General features: G+C 42.5%; 1 protein-coding gene across 3 annotated transcripts in view; it reads right to left on the bottom strand.

Moving 5' to 3' along the window:
• The window catches only part of MGAM (maltase-glucoamylase), an 82,580-nt gene extending 70,162 nt beyond the window's left edge, over positions 1-12,418 (bottom strand). The window contains exon 1 of one of the 3 annotated variants that reach the window (XM_015572685.1): positions 12,313-12,418. The gene's annotated coding sequence lies outside the window, so the exon portion shown is untranslated. Of the gene's footprint in view, positions 1-7,098; positions 7,166-8,107; positions 8,242-12,312 lie in introns of those variants that run through there. The other 2 variants (XM_006777076.2, XM_006777075.2) reach the window with 2 other exon arrangements.
• Between the last annotated feature and the right edge of the window lie 5,372 nt (positions 12,419-17,790).

Raw genomic sequence — 17,790 nt, forward strand, 5'->3', positions numbered from 1 at the left:
ACTCTATATCCAGTAGTTTGCTTTCCTCCATTTCTGTCATTTGTGACCTGTTTCTTTGTCTCCACATTTTGACTGCTTCCCTGTGTAGATAGAGTGGCCTTGTGTGCTAGGTGTCCTATAGGGCCCAGTGGCTCAGCCTCCCCAATCACACTCTTGGTGCACCCCTTTGTGGGCTGTGTGCACAGTCTTGTTGTAGTTAAGCCTTAATTGCTATTGGTATCACTAGGAGGAATTGACCTCCAGGCCAATTGGCTGTGAGGACCAGCTGTTTCTACAATGGAGGAACTGCTGTGCTGGAGGCACCCTTATGTGGCAGGACTTGCTTCAGTGGGGCTTTGGTGCTCACTGAGTCTGCCCCTTGAGTGTGTTGCTTATGGATGTGAAGAGTTGTAATCTGGTATGTTCTCACACTGACTATTGGGCACACTGGATCTTCAAGGAGGTGCAAAGTCAGCCACTGCCCGAGGCCACCCAGCAGGAGCTACAGTGAGATCTTCAGATTCCTCCTCTTTGTTTGGGGTTTGGAAGTGCCCAGATGAGGCCCAGCTGTGAAGCAAGGCAGGCTGCTGCTGGGGAGCCTTAGGCCTTCTTTTGGAAGCTTTGGAGCTCTCTGACCCAGCTGCAGTTTGTTAGGTTAGGCTGCGAAAGGATAGGCCATTCATATGCAAAAACCACTGTGCACAGCTTGTGTGGGGTTATAAATTGGGTGGGGCAGGGTCTCAGGGAATCACCAGGGTGGAGAAAACAGCAATGACTGCCAGTCCGCCCTGCACTGGGGAGGTTCCTGTGTCTCTGTGTCTCTGGGTCCCGCACCCCCACACAGGAACAATGATTGCTGCGAGCACCTCTGAGAGAAAGCCATCCTCGAATTCCTGTCCTGATGCCAGACAGTCCAGTTTCTCCCCGTAGGAGTCTGGGTCCCCAGAGTCTCACCTGGAACTGGAGTTCAGAGCAATCAGGAGCTTGTATCTTCCTCCCAATTGAAAAAAAACAACAGTGCACCCAGTTGTCAGACTGTTTCATGTGTACCTCCATACCTCTGCACCTCCTACCGGTCTCAATGCGCTTTTTTCTTTCCTTCCAGTTGCAGAACTTCCACTCAGCCAGCACTCCCATGTCTGTCTTTTAGTTGTAGTTTTGATGTGGTTGTAAGAGGCAGTAATACAGGTGTTCACCTATGCCGCCATCTTGGTTCTCCTCTCCCCTCCACTCCTGTCTGAGAATCACTTTGGGAATTTTGAGTTCATCAATTCATTTAATAATATTGTATGATATTAGCCTATGGGGGGGGTGCCCAGTGTAAATTGAGGACAATGAAATAAGAGATGAATATGAAGTAGGAGGCAGTAATAAGGAAAAATAAAATAACATATTTGGAGAGAGTAGTGGGGGAGTGATTGTTCCTTTGTGAAAGTTTTCAACCCCATCAAAGCACCCCTCCCAACACCTCCAGTATTTCAATGCACCCTCTCTACTCCTGGCTCAGTTGTGACCAAAAATAAGTTTTCCTAAGGCTTTTTTTCCCATTGATGTATCTACTTCCTTAATTTACAACACCCCTCTTCTATCTCAAATTGTGAGTTCCCAGGGCATAAGAGTTATACCTGCTTATTTCTCTTAATTTTCTTCCTAATTACCTATTAACAGTATCTCAATACTTATTGACTGATAATATTTTATTTACCAATTAAACATTTACAAAATGCCTACCTACTTCCTAATTATGGTATCCATGAAAGTATTTTAGAGAATAAAATGATGATGCCTGCCTTAAGTGAGCTTAAAGTCCAATACTATTATTTCCTTCTATCCAATAAAAGTGACGTAAGTTAGAAAGAGTACTCTTCCTTGAGAACTAGCAGACCTGAATTTTATTCCTCATTCTGCCAGATGACCTTGAGAAATTTATTTAAGATTTCTGGTCCTCAGCTTCCTCATTTGCAGATTAAAGAGGTTGAACTGGAAGATCTATAGAATTCATATTAAAAGCTGGTATGAGTGAATCACACAAATTGCTTGCTTTTTTACTCCTCCAACTCACAAAAGATTCCTGTGCCAAACATTTCATTACTATTTTCCTTCATCATATTCCCATGTTCTCCTCAAAACATTGAACATGCTAACTACAGTATGAGAAGACATGAGCCCTCCCATTTCTTGCTGCAATGGCCAAAAGAATGTGCTTAATACTCTAGAGTTTCAGCTTTCTTATCCATGAAAGGAGAATTAATAATATCTACCATTACTATTGCCTATTGTCACTTTCTTGTGAAAATCAAATAAAACCACTTTAAATAATAAAGTGTTGTGTGCCATTATATTATTATGTACCATAGAGAAGATAGTGGGCACTGGATAAGAAACAGCATGTTCCTAAGAAACTCATCAATCCCACATTCTGTGAGTGTGGCACTGGACCTCACTCAGCACTTTTAAAGGGCAAATGCGTATTCCTGGCTGCTGTCCTCATGAACCTGTTCCCATGTGAGGGCTCTTATCTGCTTAAGTGCTTTATGACTGCACATGTCAGGTGAATCACGTGTTATCTGAGACACAGAACAAAAAGCTAGGAAGAAATAGGAGGAGCCTTGAACAGTCTTGCCCATTCAAGGTCCACTTTCTCCACGAACCCACCCACTGATCCTCTCCTGCCTGCCTATAAATCACATCATCTTTACTCAAAAAAAAAAAAAAAGACACATCTGTCCTAGCGAGTTTGGCTCATTGGATAGAGCGTCAGCCTGTGGACTGAAGGGTCCCAGGTTCAATTCTGGTCAAGGGCACATGCCTGGTTTGTGGGCTCTGTCCCCAGTAGGGGGCATGCAGGAGGCAACCGATCAATGATTCTCATCATTGATGTTTCTCTCTCTCCCTCTCCCTTCCTCTCTGAAATCAATAAATACATATTTTAAAAAACAAACAAATACATCTTCTCCCTTCTTCCCTCAGGTTTTAATTCAAAGCTCCCCAACCTTACTGTTTGATATTTCCTTACATCTTCATTCTCCACCTACTCGATGTGTCCTCACACAACCTCCATATTCTTCTCAGCCTTGCTCAGTCCTTTGCCCAAAGAGTCAATGACAAGAGGATTTGTTTCTCATGCACTGGATGAGAAATTGCTGTCTGTCAATGGAATACCCTCTTATCATAAGGGAAATGGGGCTGGACCCTTCTCAACAACAAGGATTGCCTTGTTTTTCCTACTATCAATTAGCCAATTCTGTCTAATCTTTCTTACCTGCCCTGTCCTCAGTACCTCACCCTCTTATAAGATATCCCGTAATATTAACGTTGCATGTAAAATTCCATAGAGATTAATAATCTCTCGTGTCTGGTATAATTAAATTAGGTAATGAGATAAAGAGTGATCTGATGGTCATGCAAAAAGAGGAGGTACCAGAATGCCTATAAAAGTGACCATGTCTTTTCTCTTTGGTGGTTGCTAATAGTTGTGAGATAAGTGATTATTTACATTTTTCCTTGTGTTTGTTAACACACTGTGTTAGACACTCTGAAGAAAAGGCACCCACACATTGCTGGCCAAATGGTAAACACCATATGCTCAATGAAGATTTGGCAGAAACTGCTAAAATTATTTCCACCCACAGTTTTGAATTCCATTTATAGAAATTTAGCCCATTAAGATATATGTACATGTGGGAAGCAATGTATGTACAGATAAAGGTTTTCATTGTAGCAGGACATGTAATACATGTAATAGCAAAAAACTAAAAATAGTATAAATATTCATAGAGAGAAAACAGAGTAATATGTGCAATGAAATAAAATTTAATAATACTCAAAATCGTGATGTGGTGGTTTAAAAATAAAAAAGCCCACAAATTCTTTGATACTCCTCCCTTCAAGAGGTGGAGCCAAGCGCCCTCCCCACTCACTGAGAGTGGCTGAACTTAGAGGATCACTTCCAACAAACAGAACATGGCGGAGGGGATAGAGTGGGACTCCTGAGACTCAATTATAAAAGGCATTGCAGTTTCCTCCTCCTTCTTTCTCTTGGATCACTTCTTCGCTCCTTTTCTGGGGTTATTTCTTAGAGAAGCCAGCTGCCATGTCATAATAACACTCAAGGGGCCTATGGAAAGGTCCAACAGCTAGCAAGAAACGGAGGCCTTTAGCCATCAGCCACGTGAGTGAGGCCTCTCAGAAGCGGATCTGCCAGCCCCAGTCAAGTCTTCATATGACTGCAGCCCAGGCAACATCCTGGCTGCAACCTCACAGGTTCTGAGACCTGGACCCAGAACCACCTACCTAAGCTGTATTCTTAAGCCATAGAAACTGTGACATACTAAATGTTTATTGCTTCAAACTGTTAAATTTTGGGGTAATTTGTTACTCAGCAATAGATAATTAACACGGATGGGTCAATATGACTTTTGAATAATATATCAATTGCATTTAAAAGTATCTGTTTGCCTCTTATTAAAAGTCCTTTTGTATCATATATTCAAATGTGGTTACCTGCTCTATGGTGCAATCATAATTATTTCTAGCTATAAAAGAGAAACATTTCCTTAGCCTAAAAAAAAAAAAAAAAAGCCCTCAGCAGCATCTTCTGATTGACCTTCCTTTCCAAATTACAAGGTTACAATTTAGGAAAAATCAAGATCAAGAAAAATGGCAAAATAGAATAGGAAGTCATTTAAATAGCAAGCCTTAAGTGTCATCCATCTGTGAATATCTATTTCATATAACAAACACAAATTGTGACAATGATAGTCACAGCTAATGATGTCTGTGTGACTGTGGGAAAAAATTTCAGAATTTGTTGCATGCAATCCTCATAACTCCCCAAGCTAGTTACGGCCACTAGCCCTGCTTTCAAAGGAGGGGGAATTAAGCTTCAGAAATGTCAGATCACTTGTCTGATGCCACAGAGCTGATAAGGAACAAAGCCACAACTTGAACACCTGCCCTGTGACTCCACAGCCAGACTCTTAACCACTACTCATTGTTCTGTGCTATCATGTCCCCACTGTATACAAGCTAATATTTTTGTGAGATGTAGTTTTATCAAATAATGTCTGGATCATTAGCCAAGTACTTAGAATGTGTGGTGTACTATGCGAAGCACTTAAGTGCATTATTTCACTTCGTCTTCATAACCACCAGCCAGGATTGCTATTATCCCTGCTTATAAATAAGTTAAGTGAGCCTGACAGAGGCTAGATAGACTAGGTCTAGACCTCAGAACCAGGCTTCAAACCAAGCAATCTGAATCCACTGCCAACTTGCACAATGCGATGCAAATGCAGAAAATCTATATATTCATAAATAATTAGGGCTTCAATTAAGAGGAGGTAGAATAGAAAGATGCCTAAGTCCTTCCAAAGACAACCATTTAGTTAGAAGGCTTATGGAAAGAGAAGGAAACAAAACTCCTGCAACATTTGTCTCAATCACACCTGGGGGATTTAGAAGTGGATCTGTAAGCATCTAGTATACTTCAGGTATGGCCACAGGCCTGTTTTAAATTATCTGCAAGGCCAAGGAGAATGAGCTGCTGACACACCACATTACTCATTGGGTTATCAATGCTATGTCTTTGGTGGGATGGGAGATCTCACTGAAGTTTACTTATTCATACATCAATTATTTATTAAGCTTCTACAATGTGACAAGCATTCTTCCAGAAATTGGTTATACAACAACAACAAACAAAAAAACAGATAAAAATTATTGTGTTCTTTTGGGTACCCAAAAGAAACAGTAAATCAAATAAATATACAACAAGTTAGCCTGGGATAAATGGTACAGAGAAAAAGAAAGTGGGAGTGGGGGAGGTGAGGAATATGTGGATGAGAGTTGCAATTTTTTAAAAATATAGTTTTTATTGATTTCAGAGAGGAAGGGAGAGGGAGAGAGAGATACAAACATCAATGATGAGAGAGAGACTCATTGATTGGCTTGCCCCTGAATGCCCCCTATTGGGAATCGAGCCCGCAACTCAGGCATGTGCTCTGACTGGGAATCAAACCCGGGACCTCTGGGTCCATAGGACGATGCTCAATCCATTGAGCCACCATAGCCGGGCGAGGGTTGCAATTTTAATTAGGCTGTCAGGGGAAATATTATGGAAAAGGTGCAAATTATTTTTGTACATGAATTGTGCAGACTCCGATAGTAATATTTTCCTCTTGGATTAAAGCGGTTATATGAATAATTGCCAAGCCTCGTTTTCCTGGTACTGTTATAACTATTTTTAGGCAAAGTAGACAGGTAACCAGGGTGGGGGCCCAGTTTATTGAAAGGGCCAGGTAAATTCATTTGGAGAAACTGGATAATCAACTCTGGTCTTTCCTGGATTACAGCAGTATCTGATTCACACATGGTGAGCTAAGCCTTTCTTTTAAAAATCCTCAGTAACACAAGATAAGAGATATAGTAGAAAAGAGATGGTTAGTTTTACAGAAACTGAAAATAACTGGCAAAGAGAGCCCCAGCAAGTCATGGCTAGTGCTCCAAAATCCGGGGCACAATTTATTTGGTTGGTCCATTGTCTCCAACTACTTAGAGAATAGGAGGGAGAGTGTAGCTAAGAGCCTTCTTTTTCCAAGTCTGGTCACATCCAAGTGCAGAGATCTGAAAAGTAGCTCTGAACCTACATAACTGTAGGACCTTGGAAAAACTGCTTAGGCCCCTTGGGCCTCAGTTTCTCCTTCTGCGCCACAAAGGGCATCATCTCTAGAAGACAGCTGTGACCTCCTGTGACCCCAGCACCAGGTGTGCCAAGGCTTATTTTCCTCATCACATTCAGCAGTTGCCTGCTGCGCCCATTTTAAATGAACATTGTATTCTTCTAAGTCCATCTGCCCATTAGTGTTCCATGCTGATGGAGCAGCTTGTAAAGTTAGTGCCTTTATCAGCTCATCGAAGCTCATGTGTGAGAGAATGCCAGAAAAAAATCACTGGCATCTGGGTAAGTGTGAGTGAAATAATGATGAGCTATCCTAAAAGTAGGGGTAGGGGACAGAATGTCCTTCCATTTCATTCATTCCCTGACAGCACCTTGGCCGGACCCAGCACAACAAACCAAAGGCCCTGCCTTCTCTCGCCCTCCCAGCCCACCACACATACGCTCACTGACACAGGACACCAGACAGGTTGGAGATCAGGAGGTCCCTTCAGTTCAGATCCTACACCAGGAACCTAATGGGAGCCTATTCTAGTGAGACCTATGACTTTGACCTGGGCCTCCCTCTTTTTCCCCAATAGTAATTCTTCCTCCCCTACTCAGTGGCCAATTAGAAGTGCCCACATGTGTCTCTAGCTAGACTCTGTCAACTAATTTTAAGTTTATATCAGAGAGGGATCAGCAATAACCCATTACCTTCCCACCGTCCCCTCGGTGCTGCTGTTCCATTTCACACATGCCTGCCAGTCCAGATACTGCCTCTTACCCTCATGCTCTCCTTCTACATGAAATCTCTCACATTCCCCGCTGCACACTGCACACAAGTGCGTGCACACATCCCAATACTTCACATGCATACCCTTGGGCTCTTCCCTATAGCAATCCTTTATTTGAGCAATAAAGGCACAAAACTCACAGGGACACAGATTTCTCAAGTTCCTGACTATGATGAATTCACTAATTGCCACTCCTCAATCACAATCCTACATCCTTATAAAAGGAACTTCCCAAGTGCTCTAATCTAACTCCCAAATTTTAACTGCTTTCCCTCACTTCCCCCACCATCTGCCCAATCAGAAAGAATTCCTACCAGCTACCTCCCCCCACCCCCGAATATTAAACCATTCATCACAGCACAAACACACACAAAAATAAAATAAAATAAAATCCAACCAGGTTTAGCTAAAACAGAGCTTGTAGACTCAGCCTGAGTCCAGAGGAACACACTCATACAAGTGTGCACACACGCAGACACGGACACTCCCAAGAAAAAAGATGAGTGAGTTGAATTCTGTTTTACGTATCTGTGTGTGTAATTTTGAGACTTGTTGTGGTGTATTTTTTGATCTATGTTTAACAAATTAACAAGAGCATTTTGACTAAAGCAGATCAACGCGAGTCCACACACCCACATACACATCTACAGCCACAGTGAGCAGTTTACAAACGTACCTTGTCACCGCCCAGCGCAGCTCCTGCTCCGTCTGAAGGGTGACCTGGCAATAACCACAGAAGTGCACACAGTCCACGGAAAGCAACCTCAGCCCTGGTCACTGGTCACTGTGCTGGTTAATGGGTTTCAGATGCAAATGACTGCACAGCTTTCATTCCCGGGATCAGATTTACTAGTTAATTAGTAATCGTGGTCCAGCCCTGGGAGAACATCCCTGAGGGCTTGGAGTGAGCTGTGGCCACCTGACTCCCCTCAAGCCCTCTGGGCACTGAATGCTATTCAGCTGGAGGGCACTCCATGTGCCTCGTGAAAGAGCACAGACTGACTCAATGTGCAGACAGATGATAAAAGGCAAAATATAAATGACACCGGTGTCCTAATGAGCCTCCCCTCCTCTTCATCTCCCCCCCCCCCCCCCCCCCCCCCCCCGTCTCTCAGGGACCCCTAAGCTCCCAGAAACCCAGTGACACTTAGTCATGCAATAAGCTGATTTGTGTTTAAAGGAAATACTTTTGGAAATGTTTCAAAATAGTGTCTTTTTTCCTTGCCTCTGTGGAGGTGTCTTTCGGCTTTGCTCTGCTGGAACAGGGGGTCCCTCGGGGGTGAGGACAAGGGAGCCAACCGCGCTAGGGCGTTTGCATGCACGACTCCGGAGACCAGGTTCAGAGACACAGATCTAAGTTTATTGAAGAAGTACAGCTGTATATAAAGGGGTAAGCAGCCAATACAATAGGGACACGCGTGCTGTGTTATACAATGGGCGTGAGGGTCGGGGCTAAGAGTAGGTGGCTCTTGGAGATTTGTCAGGCGGGCGTTGCCACTTCCTGGTGTGCCAAGGAAGCATGTTTGCATCGGCCACAGCACTGAGATAAATCTCTTGAGCTCTGCCCACGCTCTGCATGGAGGACCTTTGGCAGCCTGGTGGAGGCTGGTGGAGAGGCCCACTCCACAGCAAAGTCCACGTGGGCCGTACATTCAGTATTACCTCAAAGGCTCAGCAAGTCTAGCTCCTTATTTCACAGATGAGGAAGCCAGGACCCAAGAATTTCCTGAGGTTTGCATGAGTGTAGAGACTAAAAGGTCCAACCTCAAGTGAGGTGGAGCTGAATTCAAAGGCCAGTCCTGCTTACCAGCTGGGGCAGCAGAGATAAAGACGCAGCAGTTTCCTCAAGTTCGTGACCATAAAAATGGTTACCTATCCAGTTACATCATAAAGATTAAACAAAATAATGCAAGTGAAAGACTTGGTTTTACATAATAACTACTCAATAAGTGTCAGTGATAATAATAGTTATTGTTAGGCATCTGCCACAGCTGTGAATGACTCCCACCCCAAGGCACCTCAACTATGACACTATTTCCTTCTCTGCTAAGTCAGGATTCCCCAGGCAGTAGGTACTCATCAATGTCTCAAAAAGAAAACCTCTCTAGCACCTTCGCTGTGCAGGGCTCGGTACTACCCACACCTGTGATGCTGCCTGGCTGAAGCAGGTTAAAAGTTTAGCCCCTGGCTTTAAAAGAGAGATCATTCAGGCCGGACCAGCGAACAAGGTATGCAGTACCTAAAGTGAGTGGTTTGCTGTCCTGGTGACCTGGCCTTCCCTGGGCAGGAGGCTGATCCCGGCAAATGTGAGAATCAGTAATGTAATGACAAAGCCTCCCGTCCTCATTCCTTACTCAGATCTCATGATCCCATATCTGGGTCATGCATCCGCTGCTTCTCCACTTCCACCCCCTGGGAACACAACAATAGCCTCTTACTAAACATCAGTCAATTCAACATATAGTTATTATATGTGTACTATACACAAGGTGCTATCCGAATAGCAATAATAGTAACATTTCTGAAATGCTTACTAGGACCTGTGTATTATGTTAAGTGATTCACACACCAGGTTCCATTTCCTCCTCATAACCACACTATGAGGTACACTGAGAGAAATTTTCCCAAGGTTATCCTATATAATAAAAGGCTAATATGCAAATTGACTGAACAGCAGAATAATCAGTCGCTATGACACGTACTGACCACCAGGGAGCAAATGCTCAATGCAGGAGCTGCCCCCTGGTGGTCAGTTCAGTCCCACAGGGGGAGCGCCGCTCAGGCAGAAGCTGGGCTCAAGGTTGGCGAGTGCAGCAGCAGTGGTGGGAGTCTCTCCCACCTCCCAGCAGTGCTAAGGATGTCCAACTGCTGGCTTAGGCCCATTCCCCGTAGGGAGCCATCAATCGGACATTCCCTGAAGGCTCCCGGACTATAAGAGGGCACTGACTAGGCTTAGGGACCCCCAGAGTGCACAAATCTCGTGCACTGGGCCTCTACTGTAATTAATAAGAGGTGAAACCAGAATGCAAACCCAGGCAGTCTGCTCAAGCCTGAACTTGAACACAAAAACACAAATGTGAGTGAGACCTCTGAAATAGGAATTTTTAGGAGTTAAAAAGGCAAGCTTAGGGAATTTTTTAAATTAAGGGGGGGTCCATGAAAAAAACACAGGGTTGCAAAAGGTTATATTTCCATAAGACAAGGAGCAGGGAGCCAGCAGAAGTTACATTTCCATAAGACAAGAAAGTTGGAAGAGGCAGCAATTACGTTTCCATAAGACAAGGGAACTGGGAGTAGCTGAAGGTCTATATTTACAAAATAAAGAAGGAGAGCCTCACATGTCCCATGTGACATTTGACCTTTGAGCTCAGAAGTTGCTATAGTGACCAAATCAAAGGGGAATGGTGGCCAATCAGAGGGGATATCGAGGCACAAAAACTGCAGTCTTTATAAACCGGGAAAAAGGAATTTGGTGGGACTCTTGCCCCCTCCCCACATGGGAGTCTGTGCTGTGAGATTCTTTCCCCTTCCCCACATGGGAGTCTGTACTTATTCTTCAATAAATTTCCACCTTTGCTATACCATCTTCCATCCGTGGATTCATTCTTTGATTCTGATGGACAAAGAATCCATGGAAGCCATCCTTCCCAAGGGAACACCATGTGTTCCAGTCCAAAAATCCCATATCACTTCGACATCCTCACACCAAGGGAATGTAAGAAGTCACATGACCAAGATACAATAGAAAGGCAGCACTGACAAATGCTATTGGAAAAATAACACACACAATGGGGAGGGACAGAAAAGAAAGCCTAGATAGATGGGAATGAAAAAGGAAGGGGGACAGGAAAGACAATGTGGGCCAAGGGATCTGCGTAAATAAAGCACAGAGGCAAGGAAGATCAATTTGTGTTGATGTTTCTCCTTTTCTGAACTACTGGGGTGATAGTATATCCCAGAACACATTGTTCTATTTTATAGGTGGGCATACCCCAAAGTGCTCAAAGGGATGCTAGCTGCTCCTCAAGTCCCTGCCAGCTGAGTTCTCCCACCTCTTCCCAAAGCCGGACCCCTTGAGAAGCCTGTTCTGACCAGTGAGTGGGCCAAGAAGGGACAGTGTGTGTTCTCATCCTCCTGGCACTGAATAAAATCCGTTTAGGAAATAAGATACTCATCCGTCTGGACTTCACTAGCAATAGGCTGCGGGTGGGTTCGATGACCCTAAAAGTCTATTCATCTGAAACAGTTGACTGTGACATTGAAATCAACATAAATCATTTTTTTTTTCTGCATAGTGTTTCGCTGTTAAATTTTCAGATGGTGATTTAGTAGTTCCCCGAGTTTGAAATGAAACTCGCCTGAACTTTGCTATCCAAGTCTCTACTTGCTACAGGCCTTGGGCAGTCATTTAGATTTTCTGTAGCTCAGCCGCTTTCTCTGTGTATTAGATGTGATCATATGCACATCATAGTCAGTTTTCCAGTCCTGTCCCAACTTGTCTTTTCTCAAAAGAAAGTCAAACAAAATCTAGCAAGCAATGTCATTAGCTTAATTTCTGTTAAGAATTGTTTCTCCAGTTTATCAACTCCCAGAAACAGCCGCACTAGCTTGGGCTGGAGGAGGGGGTCTCTTCCATCCATGGACAACTGATAGACAAGCAGAGAGCATCAGAGCTTCCTACACTGAGCTGATTCCACAGGCCAAGGGATGAAAGGCAGGCCTCGCCCATCACTTTGTTCTTTGTGGCTCTTCAGGGCTCTCTCTCTCTCTCCCCCTCTCCACACACACTACATCACTCTCACCACACAGATCATTGATACCGCTTCCTGTCACAAATCACCTCTAACAGTTTCCATAAAGCCTACAAACTTTAAATTGTACCTCTTTCCTTTTATTGCAGCCACGTTGGTTTTTCTTCCAAATATAAGCCCTTCACATCAGAGGCTACCTGGAAAGGGAGAAATGGAGTTGCTTGGGGCAGGAGTAATTTTTCTGCCCAGAAATGTCCAGAGGAAGGTAGGCATAGAAGCTACTTACACTGATCATTGCAACATTTCCTTCTCTTGTGAAATATCTACCTGGTATGATTCAGCAGTTTTACACTGCCTTCTATCCTTCCCTACCTGTAACCTCCATAGACAGAAACACATGGGCACACATGTGAGTCCAAGGAGAGAGTTATTAGCAATAATACATTACCTGCTATCACATGTTGGTAATAAAACTCAACATTTGTAGAACACCTTGCAGTTTTTAGAGCATTTTAATCTACATCAGCTCTTTAATCACAACCCTATGTGACAGAGCAGGTATTTTCAATCCCCATGTATAAACAAGGAAACAGAAACTAAGAACAATGACTTGCTAAAGGTCATTCAAATAACAGCAGAGTCAAAGTTATACTAATTTAATTTTAATCTAATAATCTAATGTGCATGAAGCCTGAAGTCAGTAAATCCAGAAATTGCTTTATCAGCCTAATATTTGTTCATTTATTTTAAAAATTCAAAGTTCACGGTCCACTATGTCTCCCAAAGTGGAAACCCTCTGATCGTCAGTTATCAAATTCTACCATCCTCACCTCACAGATGGCTACTTCCCTTTAAGTCCAACTCATGTACTAGAGATTCCCATCATTTCCTCCATGGCTCCCCTCCCCCACACCCAGAGAACACCTGCCCACACCTGTAAGGGAGCCCAGCATAACCCTAACCCACTGGGCACAGGAGACTGAACGAGTACTGGACAGTTGACCCAACCTGGATTCTCCCTCCCAAAAATTAGGATTTGGGACCAAGAGTCTGAATCATGCCACATTGGGCACCAAGTCTATGGGATCACGTCATAGTATTGAGAGGCAGAAATCAAAGAATTTTACTGAAAATACTTGTTTTCCCAGCAGAGAATGGAACAGACATGTAGAAATTAGCAGAAACAAGAGACCATTCAAATCCAAAGAAGGAAAATCAGAGAGCCTATTTGCCAGTATTTTTTCTATTTCTGGAAGGCCAGTGTACAACTGAATTTCATGTAATTCTTGAAATTCCTGCTTCTTGACCGAAATACTATCTCTGCTATTACTATCACCATCACTTCTACTACTAACCATCACCACCACCACCATCATCGTCTTCATCATCATCCTTTCTATCACCCAATTTCTGTGAGTTTCTCTGCCTAGTAACCATGCTAGCCCTGCTCTGATAGGCTCTCATTGTCTCCCTTTGTCCAGTGGAAATATCTTCACCAAAAATCTCTAACCACTCCGGCAGAAACTACAAGCAACACATATCCTCCTGTGATCTTTGTTTTGCTGGCTTTTACAGTCACTTGCAATTGTAGGACCTTCAAATCCCCACAAAGTCTCTGAATTACTTGACATCCCCTTAGAATTGTATGTTTTAGGTCAGGACACATTAACCTAGGGCAGTGATGGTGAACTCATTTTTTTGGTTGATTTTTCTTTGTTAAATGGCATTTAAATATATAAAATAAATATCAAAAATATAAATCTTTGTTTTACTATGGTTGCAAATATCAAAAAATTTCTATATGTGACATGGCACCAGAGTTAAGTTAGGGTTTTTCAAAATGCTGACACGCCGAGCTCAAAAGGTTCGCAATCACTGACCTAGGGCTATATGGTGACTCACTGAGAGGTACATAATACATCTTCTTGGGAGTTCAATTTAAACCAAAGTTCATTGGAGAAGAGCAAGTAATTTGAATCAATATTTGGAATTATGAGAAATATAGAAATATAATGTAATAGCATGCAAATTTGCATGAGTTTTTTTTCAACATAAAAACCTAAGTTTTACAGAAATTTCCCTATGTGATGAGCCCCTGGTAAGTATGTTTCTCCTGATCTCCCACCTCAGGGGGAAAATATGAAAGAAACATCACAGGAAATGTCTTCAAGGCACTGACAATGTCTTACAGCAGTGGTTCTCAACCTTCTGGCCCTTTAAATACAGTTCCTCATATTGTGACCCAACCATAAAATTATTTTCGTTGCTACTTCATAACTGTAATGTTGCTACTGTTATGAATCGTAATGTAAATATCTGATATGCAGGATGGTCTTAGGTGACCCCTGTGAAAGGGTCGTTCGACCACCAAAGGGGTCGCAACCCACAGGTTGAGAACCGCTGTCTTACAGCCACACATAGACTCTATCATGGTAGCTCTCTTCTGTGGCTCAGCCTCTCTCCCCAGCCTACTCTCTGTCTATTCTGCTTTCTGTGAGTCACCATGTCCACACTATTTCCCCTGTCTCTGCTAGATAGAGAGCTTCAAAGTGCCAATCCTGCACAACGTTCTCTTGCTTCTTTATGTTAGAGAGAAACAGAACAGGACTGGTTATTGTTCAATGTCTTACAGCTCTATCAGCTTTTACTTAAAACCTCCCCTTCTTTAATTCATGTTAAAAGACAAAATGAAGTTTAAGAAGAGGTCCAGAGCTTCCCGTAAAGGAATCTCTACCTACAGGTCCTTGCTGAGGAAAGTAATCCGATGGATGCCCCTAGTCCCAAGATTCCATGTTGGTTCTAAAGCTGACCATACCGGGGATGGGCACCTAATGCAAAGACAGCCAATCCTTAAATTGGCCTGCATCTTACAAAGCAGCTCTGTGACCACTAGATGACTCGATTCCATTTCTGAATGTAAGTCACAGGAGATTAATTAGTCATTGATGAATTAGCAGGATCGATTAGTAGCAACAGCAAAATCTAAGGATGTAGAGACAGAAAGAAGAGCTGTGTGAGATAATCTTTAACCTCATCTCCCCATATGAGTACCTCTAAGCCTACCTCCTTTTGACTATTATGAGTGGACAAAATATGTTTTAAAACACAGGAAGCAGAGACAACCTTCCTTTTGTTTTCATTTCTGCACTTTCTGTTTCCTGCCTCTTCAGGATAAGCAAGCCTAGACAGAGAGCAGGCTGACCTTCTCCCCATCCCACTTCCTGGCGTCATGCTTAGAAGGGCGAATGGAGTCAGGCCCTTCTTACCAGCAAGTTATCAGTTAGCAACTGCATTCAGCTTCCAGTATTAGTAGCCGAAGCACTGTGACTTCAAGACATAAAAAAGATTACCTTTCAACCATAATGAGCAGCCTGGAACACAGAGTTGCTGGTGTGGTTTCAAGTACCCAAAAGATGTCAGGGCGAGAGCTTTGAAATTCTCTTGATTTTCCCTCATGGGTGAAGCTCCAACATAACATCTGAGTTTGGGCACAGGAAGAAGAAAAGGCAACAGGGGCTTTCTGAGAAATCCTCCCAATAACTTCTTGAGTCTCATGGGCCATGCTGATCTGAAAGAAAGATAAGAGATGAGTTTAGTATGAGCTTAGAATACTGATTTACCAAGCAATGCAGTTCTGTTAGTAATGAAAAGGAGAGAATGATATTGTGTAGGCAATTAACAACATCTCCCATGAACAGAATGGCAAGTCGGATGTGTAGACTCTGCCTACATCCACTGAACGTTCCAACCCAACTTATTTGGGTGCTGCTTTAGCTTTTAATAAAATAATATCCTACACTCCAGTTCACTGCTACTCTTTTCAGGTAACAGGAGTGAGTGACAGAGCTGGACTGGGGAACTCCTGGGACTCTTTTCTCCACATCCTCACCAACACTTGTTTTCGTTTGTCTTTTTTATAACAGCCACTCTATCACGTGTGAGGTGGTACCACTGGACAGTTTACCCCTGTCCCCCACCTTGAGGTGTATAACACATCTTTGCACTCTTTAGTTCCTCTAATACCCTTTTGTTTACCAGTGTGTCTTCAGTGCTCATCACAACATCGGATATATTATGTTCTTAATAAATTTCATCTAATATAGTCATTGGATATATTTAAGCAAGTCATTGGAAACACTTAAGCAAGGCATCTTAAAGGAACGAGGTTTGATATTACTAGTAACAGTGCTTTTGTGTCAAGCTAACCAATAGCAATTTTTCAAAACCAGTCCGGATTCGGACTGGTTTTTAAAAATTGCTATTGGTTAGATTCATTTCCAAAATTCAAAAAATAAATGGCAGCAAAAGTCCAAACACATATATTTTATGCAATTTTTAACATCCATTTATTTGCAAAATTCAAATGACTGCAACTTTTTATCACATCTGATGAGGTGTTTGTTCCTGCCACTGCTCTTAGCACTGCATTAATTGAGCTGTTCTTAGCTTCCTGAGAGGACCAGTTTTCAAAAAACAGCCAGATGGTAAATACCATCCACACAGGTTTTTTATATAATTGCAAACGCCGTGTGTACATAAATTAAATGGAGGGGTATACCTATGAGGGTTTTTGCTACTTCTCTCTTAAAGAACTATTGAGTGTTGAAAGATTATGGTGAGATTTGCTATTCACAATAAATCACTTAGATCAATGATTTTATTGATTCTTTACATAAAAGGTTATAATCTTTACATAAGTGATTTTAACTCTGTGTTTACATATCTTTGCTTGTGCAACAGAGCCAGTGTTTTACATCTGGGTTCTTTAGGAAAGCAAACCCTTTCCTAAACTCCTTTGGTACAATACTGCCACCTGGCGTGGTAAGAAAAAGGGAAAACATGCTTCAGTTGCAAGTACAGAACTCTGTCTCATTATTTAGCATTCTAAAAAAAAAAGAATGATCAAAATGAGGGGGCTACAAATGTGATGAGTTAAATACAATTTCAATGCTATCTGATCATGTACAATGAAGAGCTTATGAATATCTGTATATAAATATCTCATAATAAAACAGCTTAATAAAACATTTTAGTAATTACTGATTTAAGTTACATTACTTATATTTTTCAAAAATATATTTTTATTGTGGTTTTTTTTTTTTTAGAGAGAGAGAGGAAGGGAGAGGGATAGAGAGAGAAACAGCCAATCGCTGCCTCCTGTATTCGCCCTACTGGGGATCGAGCCCACAACCCAGGCATGTGCCCTGACCAGAATCAAACCATAACCTCCTGGTTCACGGGTTGACACCTAACCGCTGAGCCACACCACAGTCACATTACTTACAAATAAAAGTAAGGAGCTTTAATTAACAACAAACATAATAAACAGAAACAGACTGGTAAATACAGAGAACAGCCTAATGGTTGCCAGAGGGAAGGGGGGTTGGAGGACTGGGTGAAAAGGGTGAAGGGATTGGTATTGAGAAGTACAGATTGGTACTTACAAAATAGTCATGGAGATGTTAAGTACAGCACAGGAATATAGTCAATAATATGATAACTGTGTGTGGTGCCAGTAGGGTACTGGAAATATCAGGAGGAACACTTTGTAAAGTATGACTGTCTAACCACTATCCTGTACACTTGAAATTAATGCAAAATCATATTG

This window comes from Myotis davidii, unplaced genomic scaffold, assembly GCF_000327345.1.
Source record: "Myotis davidii unplaced genomic scaffold, ASM32734v1 scaffold329, whole genome shotgun sequence".
NCBI classification, from domain to species: domain Eukaryota; kingdom Metazoa; phylum Chordata; class Mammalia; order Chiroptera; family Vespertilionidae; genus Myotis; species Myotis davidii.